We start from the raw sequence: 10,412 nt of genomic DNA on the forward strand, positions 1-10,412 counted from the left end.
CTATTTCTAATTGTCATTGATATAAAGTGTTGCAATTTGTATATCTCATCTTATTCTCATATACTTGCTTTTAATCTAATAGGCCTAATTATTTATTTAAGATGGTAAATAGGCATCAATTTGATAAGAAAGGGAATTATAAATCGATTAATAATATTGCCTTACATGCAACATAGTTGTATGTCTAAAACATTCATAGCATTTTAACATCATAATGAGATACATCAACTCATCATCCCTTAATGGTTATATATATACCTATTATCACGCCATATATGAACGTATAACTCACATCATTCAATCCATAACTAAATCAGGTAAAACTAGCAATATAGTTTTTGACATTTTTATATTACTCTTTATTCAACTATCAACATCTAACCTTAATCCACAACCAAACAATCGAAATACACTAACCATGCAATTTCTTGATATTTCAGAATACTCTATACCTGACTAACAATGTCATAGGACTTAACTAATAGCCAACTTCATGCCATGTTCCCTATCTTAACAATTCAATCATAACTATACTTTAATGAAAATTTAGAATGGAAAGCATTATTACAAAGTTTTACATGAATTTCAAATAAAGACAATTAACTCATAACTATCAAATTGAATTCACTATTAGTTAACTAACATGAAACAAAAAATGAAGTTTAAACTAATGAACTTGAACAAATGAAAAATAGAATTTTTGCAATTCAAGCTTCATTGATTTGTCATGCTGAATCTTTTTTCCAACATAGAATTTAAGAGATAAGTACCTGGAAATGAAGGTAGAAGAAGTAAGTTTTCAGCAGTTGCAGCAGTAACAAAATCAGCAGAATAGCAGTCTTTCCACAGACTTAAACAATAATGAGACCCGAGAAAACCAGATGCACAGTAATAGTATTTTAAAGAAAACTTCAGATTTTAACTGAACTATGGATTCAAATAAATCCGAACAGATTCAACAAAGGAATAATATTTCAGATTTCAGTTTCTTTTCTGTTTCAAATTCCTGTTTTTGATTTTTTTTCTGTTTCTGATTTTTCTATTTCTTCTTTCTTCCAATCTGATTTTTCCCTTCTCGGATTTCTGTTTCTCTCAAATGTATATGTATTTCTGTGTGTATTTTCTATGCTTTAGAAATCAGCCTCTCTTTTCTTTCTTTTTCTTTCCTCTCTTTTCTTTCTTTTTCTCTGATCTTTTTTATTTCTTCAATCTCCTAAAGTCTGCCCTCAAATCTGATTTTTTTCTCTTTCAAAAAAAAATCTCTCTTATCAGATTTTTCTCTTTCAAAATCTGCCCCTAAATCAGTCCCAATCCCCCTCTATTTATACAAGGCTGTCCTGTACCCTTCTAGTGCTGCCTGGACCCTTTTCTCCTTTTAAAATCAGAAAGTTTTCCATTAAAACTACTTTTGAATACTTTAAATCCTATTGAGTGCTATTATCCTGTTTTTCAGCAGCCCATTACCCTTTGTTTCCCACTATCCTATTAAATTAAAAACCATTAACAAACCACTTTCAACCCACTATTATGTCACATTACCCTTACTGTTTTATCCCAGAAATGCCCCCTGACTCCTACTGTTATTACTGAAAAAATCAGAACCTACTGCAAAACTGATTCTATAATCTGTATAAACTTGATTATTCTTCTGATTTACAGTTATAACCAATCCTATGAACCTCCTAACACAATTGTATTTGACCAACTTTTGTAAACTTGAATTCAAACTTATCATCACAACAATATTACACTGAGTTCAGTATAATGATTCAAACGAACTTTAACTTTGAACAAAATCAAACAAACACAGGAGCATTGTCAATATACTGACAATGCCCTGAAACTCAATGTTCAGAAATCAACATATACACACCATTGACAAACTTTCTGATTTATTAAACAAGAATCAATTAATTGGGAAGAACTAATTGATTAATTTCAATGATAATAATCAACTCCAAACAGATAAACAGGGTATTACAAACAACATTTTCAGAAGCAAGATTCACAATACAACTAATCGACGAACTTAATCGAGTCGATTACACACATTGTACATAATCACAATCAACAGAAACAATTCACATTTAGAATCAAGTAGACGGGTAGGGGACAGTATAACAAAATTGACTAGAAAATTATGAAAATTTAGACAAACTAATGAAACGAACATAGAGTATACGTAGAATACACACAAGAAACAGAAAATTACCTCTGAACCTTCAAATTCAACCGGACTCAACTCAACTTGGATTTGGATTTTGTTTGAAATCAAACAGACCTTAGTCGAAGTATTTTCTATTGAAAATACTTTGACTAAGGTCGATTAAACCTCAATCTTTCGTCTGAAGTGAACAGAATCCAAAAGTCTGATATTTCTAGGGTTCTTGAAGGTTCGATTTGGGACTTAACTATTTCTGGTCAAATTCGAGGGGGACTAAATACGACACAAGGGTGAGGGTAGCCTAGGGGTCATTTGGTGTCAGTTTAGAACGGATCTGAGTTTGTTCTTGTTTGGTCCGAATCTTCAAAAGAAGATTCGAGAAGCTCGGAACTGATTCGAGCCAAACAAACTTCAGATCCATAACGAGGCATGCTAGGGGGTACTATGGTGTTATTTTGGAAGCCATTGGAAAGGTTTGAGTTTTCAGACCCACCTTCGATTTAGTATTCGAAGAGTTGGGGTCTGATTCGAAGGAAACTAAGGTCAGATTTGTGTAGAGGATGTTCAGGGGGTTCTAGGGTGTTATTTTGGTGACCGGCGGCGTTGTTGCCGCCGGGTTTCAAGCGGTGGGATCCTAGGGCGGCTAGGGTTAGGGGTGAGTTTCGGTAGGGACGATGAATAGGGAAGGGGGGGTTGGCTAGGGGCCGGGGTAAGGTTTTGGTCCTTATATAGGGGTGGGGTGGATTAATCTTGACCGTTGGATCAATGAGAATAGATGGCCAGGATTAGTTCACTTAGCCAAACGGTGTCGTTTGGTTTACTGCTGGGGTCGGGCTGAATCGGGGCACTGGGTCGGGTAATGGATATGGGTTAAGGTTCGTGGGATCTCAGTCGTTGGTTGGCTTTGATCCAACGGTCCCTGATAAACTACAATCAAACGATGTCGTTTTGACTCGTTTGATTTGGACCGGTGCCTGGGTTGCCTGAATTGGGCTGAAGGGGGAGTAATTTGGTTTTGGGCCTGGATTTTAATCCAGGTCCAATTTTTATTTTACAACTTATTTTATTTTATTCCATTTTATTATTAATTAATAAAATCCTAATCAAAAATTATAAAACAAAATTATCATTACAATAATACTAATTATCTTTAAATAACCATTAACACGTAGATAAATCATTAATCACATAACGACACATTTAAAAATAGAACGAATGCATATTTTTTGTGATTTTATTTAAATTATCTTTCAAATGCATAATAAAATCCTATATGCATGCAACATGTATTTAATTTTAATTTTCATTTTTATTATGAGAAAGTAAACATTTACGGACATAACACAAATATTTAACACCACGCAAATTCAAGAATTACACAGTAAAAGAAATTTATTTTATTTTGGAGAAGTTTTCGTAAGGCAAAAATTACGTGCTCACAGCTGCCCCTCTTTGTGCGGAAACTCGAAGAGTTTTCGTGCAAAGATAAAGTGAGCGGACACGAGCGATTTTTGCCCGTTCAAATACTCCGTGGGAAGCATTTTTTTTGAAAGATTTGACCGAACCTCTGCTTCAAAGGTTTCCTACATATCCTTGGCTATAAAGGAATCAGGTCAATGTAGTTCGGGAAGTTTTGGGTAGCTGGGACTACCATGGGACTGTGATGTTACTGCTGCTTCGTGCTGTTTTTACTGCTTGCTGACCTCCTTATTACACCTTACTTCAAAGGTAATACAAAAAGCTAAACTACACTATGATACATGAATTATAAAAATCTTATCTAGATCATGCCCTTGCGTTTCTTGTTGTTTTGATATCTTGGTGACTCTTGGGCATTTGACTTATTTCGTTTTCCTTTTCATTGCGTCCCGTATTTTTTCATCTGTTTGGGACTCTTGTTGTTTCTTGCTGGGGATTTTGTTGGATTCCTCTGCTTTATTGATTCTAAGTGTGCTCCTTTTTCATATGAGCGGGCTTTTGATTTCAACACTTCAATTGCATTCCCTCGTTCTCCAGGTGGGTGCCTTGACTGCTTCTTTTCTTTCTTCATCCTCGTTCTCCAGGTGGACGCCTGACTTTTTTAACTTCTTCATCCTCATTCTCCAGGTGGACGCCTGATTTCATCCTCATTCTCCAGGTGGACGCCTGACTTCTTCAATTCTCATCCTCATTCTCCAGGTGGACGCCTGACTTCTTCAATTCTCATCCTCATTCTCCAGGTGGACGCCTGACTTCTTCTTTTCCTCATCCTCATTCTCCAGGTGGACGCCTGACTTCTTCTTTCCTCATCCTCATTCTCCAGGTGGACGCCTGACTTCTTCAATTCTTATCCTCATTCTCCAGGTGGACGCCTGACTTCTTTAATTCTTATCCTCATTCTCCAGGTGGACGCCTGACTTCTTTTAACTTCTTCATCCTCATTCTCCAAGTGGATGCCTGACTCCTTTAATTCTTTGTCCTCGTTCTCCAGGTGGACGCCTGACTTCTTCTTTCCTCATCCTCATTCTCCAGGTGGACGCCTGACTTCTTCAATTTTCATCCTCATTCTCCAGGTGGACACCTGACTTCTTCAATTCTTATCCTCATTCTCCAGGTGGACGCCTGATTTCTTTAATTCTTATCCTTATTCTCCAGGTGGACGCCTGACTTCTTTAATTCTTATCCTCATTCTCCAGGTGGACGCCTGACTTCTTTTTAACTTCTTCATCCTCATTCTCCAGGTGGACGCCTGACTCCTTTAATTCTTTGTCCTCGTTCTCCAGGTGGATGCCTGACTTCTTCGATTCTTTGTCCTCATTCTCCAGGTGGACGCCTGATTTCTCAATTCTTTGTCCTCGTTCTCCAGGTGGACGCCTGACTTCTTCTTTCCTCATCCTCATTCTCCAGGTGGACGCCTGACTTCTTCAATTCTTATCCTCATTCTCCAGGTGGACGCCTGACTTCTTCTTTCCTCATCCTCATTCTCCAGGTGGACGCCTGACTTCTTCTTTCCTCATCCTCATTCTCCAGGTGGACGCCTGACTTCTTCAATTTTCATCCTCATTCTCCATGTGGACGCCTGACTTCTTCAATTCTTATCCTCATTCTCCAGGTGGACGCCTGACTTCTTTAATTCTTATCCTCATTCTCCAGGTGGACGCCTGACTTCTTTTTAACTTCTTCATCCTCATTCTCCAGGTGGACGCCTGACTTCTTTAATTCTCATCCTCATTCTCCAGGTGGACGCCTGACTTCTTCAATTCTCATCCTCATTCTCCAGGTGGACGCCTGACTTCTTCTTCTTTACCAGGTATTTCCTGACACAAATATTGTCTTTGCCCCTGTTTTAAATCAAAGAAAACTTCGTTAGTTTAAAGCAGGGTGGTTAACTGGGGTATTCTTGCCGATGGTGAGGCTTCTCTTCGTCTCTTTTTTATTGCCTTGGAATGGTTGAAAAAGACCGTTTTGTCCTTGTAATTGATCCTTGACTATAGGATTTCCCTCTGTATGTTTTCCTTCAAATCCTTTTAACTGTAATCATATGTCCCTTCTGACTTTGCTGATCCACTTTTGATTTCACTTTTCTTACACCAATATCTTTTTATCTCCCGCCTTTCATGGCCGTATTTTGCATCATGTAACCTTGAATCTTGGTAGTATACCTTGACATTCCTTCTTATTTGTTTGGAATAAAACTTATCTCAAAGCTTTAGAAAAGTAAGATTATTAGTGACGAAACGCGCTGATTTCGACAATTATAGAATGAAAAGAAAAATCCAAATTTGGATGACTGTCGGAGAAGGAATAAAACTTATCTGATTGGAGTTACTGACGCCAATGATCAGGGTATGCATTTCGGATTAATCAACCCAGTCTTTTAATCAATCTCCTCTCAATTGTCTTATTTTCGTTTTCCCCAAAATTTCCATAATCCAACTTCATTTTTCATTTCACAGACCTGTTGGACTTGCAATATCTCAAAGAGTTTTCACCGATAAACCTTCCTCATTTGTTCATTTCTCACTTCCTTTTCGCCTTATGGTGCCTACGAAGGTTTTCACCAATAAGACTCTCTCATTTTTACTTTTCTCTCAACTTCCGTCGCCTTATGGTGCCCGTGTGGGTTTTCACCTATAAGACTCTCTCATTTTTACTTTCTTTTCTTGTTTGTACCAGAGTGTTATGAACCATCTTCATTTGCTTGTCTCAGCATTTTTCTAAGATTGATCGAAAGGTCTTTTTGGTATGGGGTTAGAAATGGAAAAGGTATTAAAAGCTAAACAGTTCTTGGCATGGGTTAAAAATTACAACTCTTGGAATCTTTTTCTTATTTGCAATACAGTTTCTTTGCCCCAGTTTTTGATTGGGGTCGCTTGAAATAACTTTTTGTGCACATTATGTATATTGTGCACCCTATGACCGAGCCGTGAGGCGCCTACGTATCCTTCTTTGAGGAATCAGGTCAAACGTAGTTTACTAAATAATAGTGATTTTTTTTACCATTATTATTGTTACTTCAATTTGATTTTCATCGATTCCAAGAGAGGGTAGGAACGAAACAAATATGGCTCAAAAGGGGAAGCAAAAGGGTATAGTGTTCGGATAGCAGAATAAATTGCCTTTATCATTCCAATCTTCGAAATAATGTTAAATACAAACATTCAAAAGTTATGCGTAATATCTCTTTACCGCGTCAGAATTGATCGCCATGTCCATGCATTTGCCTTCAATATCTGTTAAGCATAGTGCACCATTCGACAATACTCTGGTCACAATGAATGGTCCTTGCCAATTCGGGGCAAATTTGCCTTTCGCCTCAACCTGATGTGGAAGAACACGTTTCAGCACATGCTGACCCACTTCAAACTTCCGTGGACGCACCTTTTTGTTGTATGCTCTTTCTATTCTTCTTTGATATAATTGACCATGACATACTGCGGCCAATCGTTTTTCATCAATCAAGTTTAACTGTTCCAGACAGGTTTTGACCCATTCATCATCATCAATCTTTGCTTCGGCGATGATCCGAAGGGAAGGAATCTCAACTTCTGCAGGAATTACTGCTTCAGTGCCATATACCAACAAATAAGGAGTTGCTCCTACTGAAGTGCGAACAGTAGTGCGATATCCCAATAATGCAAATGGTAATTTTTCATGCCATTGTTTTGAACCTTCTACCATTTTCCGAAGTATCTTCTTTATGTTTTTGTTGGCTGCCTCTACTGCTCCATTCGCCTTGGGCCGATATGGGGTAGAGTTGCGATGTGTAATCTTAAACTGTTGACATACTTCCTTCATTAAGTTGCTGTTAAGATTAGCACCGTTATCTGTGATGATCACCTTCGGGATTCCGAATCGACATATGATATTTGAGTGGACAAAATCGACCACAGCTTTCTTGGTCACTGATTTAAATGTTTTGGCCTCAACCCATTTGGTAAAATAATCAATGGCTACCAGAATGAACCTGTGCCCATTGGATGTTGCCGGCTCAATTGGTCCAATCACATCCATGCCCCAAGCAACGAAGGGCCATGGTGCCGACATTGTGTGCAATTCGGATGGCGGAGAATGAATCAAATCTCCATGTATTTGACATTGATGACACTTGCGCACAAAACTGATACAATCTCGCTCCATGGTAAGCTAATAGTAACCAGCACGGAGGATCTTCTTTGCTAATACATATCCACTCATGTGGGGTCCGCAAACTCCCGAATGTATTTCAGACATGACAGTTGTAGCTTGTCTGGCATCTATGCATCTTAATAATCCAAGATCTGGTGTTCTTTTATACAAAACTCCTCCACTTAAGAAGAATCCATTTGCCAATCGTCTAATGGTCCTCTTTTGGTCTCCTGTGGCTTGTGCGGGATATATCCCCATCCTGATATACTCCTTGATGTCGTGGAACCATGGTTCACCATCAAATTCTTCTTCGACCATATTGCAATAAGCGTGCTGATCGTGGACTTGAATATGTATCGGATCTACATAAACTTTATCCGGATGATGCAACATTGATGCCAAGATAGCCAATGCATCGGCAACCTCATTATGGATTCTTGGAATATGTTGGAACTCCACTGATTGAAACCGCTGACAAAGATCATGTAGACATTGTCGGTATGGTATGAGCTTCAAGTCTCGAGTTTCCCATTCTCCTTGAATTTGATGTACCAAAAGATCCGAATCTCCCATGACTAAGATTTCTCGGATACCCATGTCTGCGGCTAGCCTTAACCCCAAAATGCAAGCTTCATATTCAGCCATATTATTGGTGCAATAAAATCGCAATTGAGCCGTAACAGGATAGTGATGCCCTGTTTCAGAAATGATTACGGCTCCTATCCCGACTCCTTTCATGTTAGCGGCTCCATCAAAGAAAAGTTTCCAGCCAGGTTTTTCAATTCGCTCCACCTCGTCGATATGCATTGTTTCTTCATCAGGAAAATAGGTTTTCAACGGCTCGTATTCCTCATCGACCGGGTTTTCGGCTAAATGATCGGCCAGTGCTTGAGCCTTCATTGCAGTTCGAGTCACATAGATGATGTCAAATTCTGTGAGCAATATCTGCCACTTTGCAAGTCTTCCCGTTGGCATAGGCTTTTGAAAAATGTATTTCAATGGATCCAACCGAGAAATGAGGTAAGTAGTGTAGGATGACAAATAGTGTTTCAATTTTTGAGCTACCCATGTTAGGGCGCAACATGTCTTTTCCAGATGAGTATACTTAACCTCATAAGCTGTGAACTTCTTGCTAAGGTAGTAGATGGCCTGTTCTTTTCTGCCAGTGAGGTCATGTTGCCCCAATACGCAACCAAATGAATTTTCCAAAACTGTTAAGTAAAGAATCAAAGGTCTTCCTGGCTCTGGCGGGACCAACACGGGTGGGTTCGACAAGTACCCTTTTATTTTATCGAACGCTTCTTGACACTCATCGATCCATTTGACCGCAGCATCCTTTTTCAACAATTTGAAAATTGGCTCACAAGTTGTTGTGAGCTGAGCAATAAACCTGCTGATATAATTCAACCTTCCCAACAAACTCATTACTTCAGTTTTGTTCCTGGGAGGTGGCAATTCTTGGATGGCTTTGATTTTTGATGGGTCTAGCTCGATACCTCGTCGACTGACTATGAATCCCAGCAATTTTCCAGATGGAACTCCAAATGCGCATTTGGCAGGGTTAAGCTTGAGGTTGTACCTGCGAAGTCTTAAAAAGAACTTCCTCAAATCCCCAACGTGGTCGGCCTGATGTTTTGATTTTATGATCACATCGTCCACGTATACCTCAATCTCCTTGTGTATCATATCATGAAACACTGTGGTCATTGCTCTCATATAGGTTGCTCCGGCATTCTTTAAACCGAATGGCATTACCCGGTAGCAATAAGTTCCCCATGGTGTGATGAATGCCGTCTTTTCTGCGTCTTCTTCATCCATTAGAATTTGATGATACCCGGCATAACAATCCACGAAAGATCCTATATCATGCTTGGCACAATTGTCGATCAAAATATGGATATTGGGTAATGGGAAATTATCCTTTGGACTTGCTTTGTTGAGATTGCGGTAGTCGACGCATACTCTAATTTTGCCGTCTTTCTTTGGTACAGGAACGATATTAGCCAACCAAACAGGATATCGAGTGACTCGAATGACATTTGCTTCCAATTGTTTGGTGATTTCTTCCTTAATTCTCACACTCATGTCAGGCTTGAATTTTCTCAGCCTTTGCTTGACAGGAGGCACCGTTGGATCGGTGGGCAATTTGTGAACCACTAAATCAGTGCTCAGGCCCGGCATGTCGTCATACGACCATGCAAAAACATCTTTGAATTCTATGAGTGCTTTAATTAACTCCTCTCGGATTTTTGGTTCGAGATGGACACTTATTTTAGTTTCCCGGACATTACTCGTGTCCCCTATATTGATGTCCTCGGTATCACTCAAGTTAGGTTTGATTTTTTCCTCAAAGTGAATTAACTCTTTACTAATCTCTTCAAAAACCTCATCTTCATCATATTCTGATTCATAATCACAATATATTTCTTGAATTATTACTTCGGAACCAGATTGATTTTTAAGACTGGGCTGAGGATTCCTCATGCATGCCATATCACTAGAGCCAGCGTAAAAAGAACTGTACAGAAAAAAGAAAAAGAAAAGAAAACTATCAGGAATGACAATAAAAAGGAAACTGCTTTTTATTGGATGATGAAAGATAACAAGGTTTGCACACTTCAAACAAACTGTAAGATAAGCT

The sequence above is a fragment of the Nicotiana sylvestris genome, chromosome 9 (assembly GCF_000393655.2).
Source record: "Nicotiana sylvestris chromosome 9, ASM39365v2, whole genome shotgun sequence".
In the NCBI taxonomy this organism is placed as follows: Eukaryota; Viridiplantae; Streptophyta; class Magnoliopsida; order Solanales; family Solanaceae; genus Nicotiana; species Nicotiana sylvestris.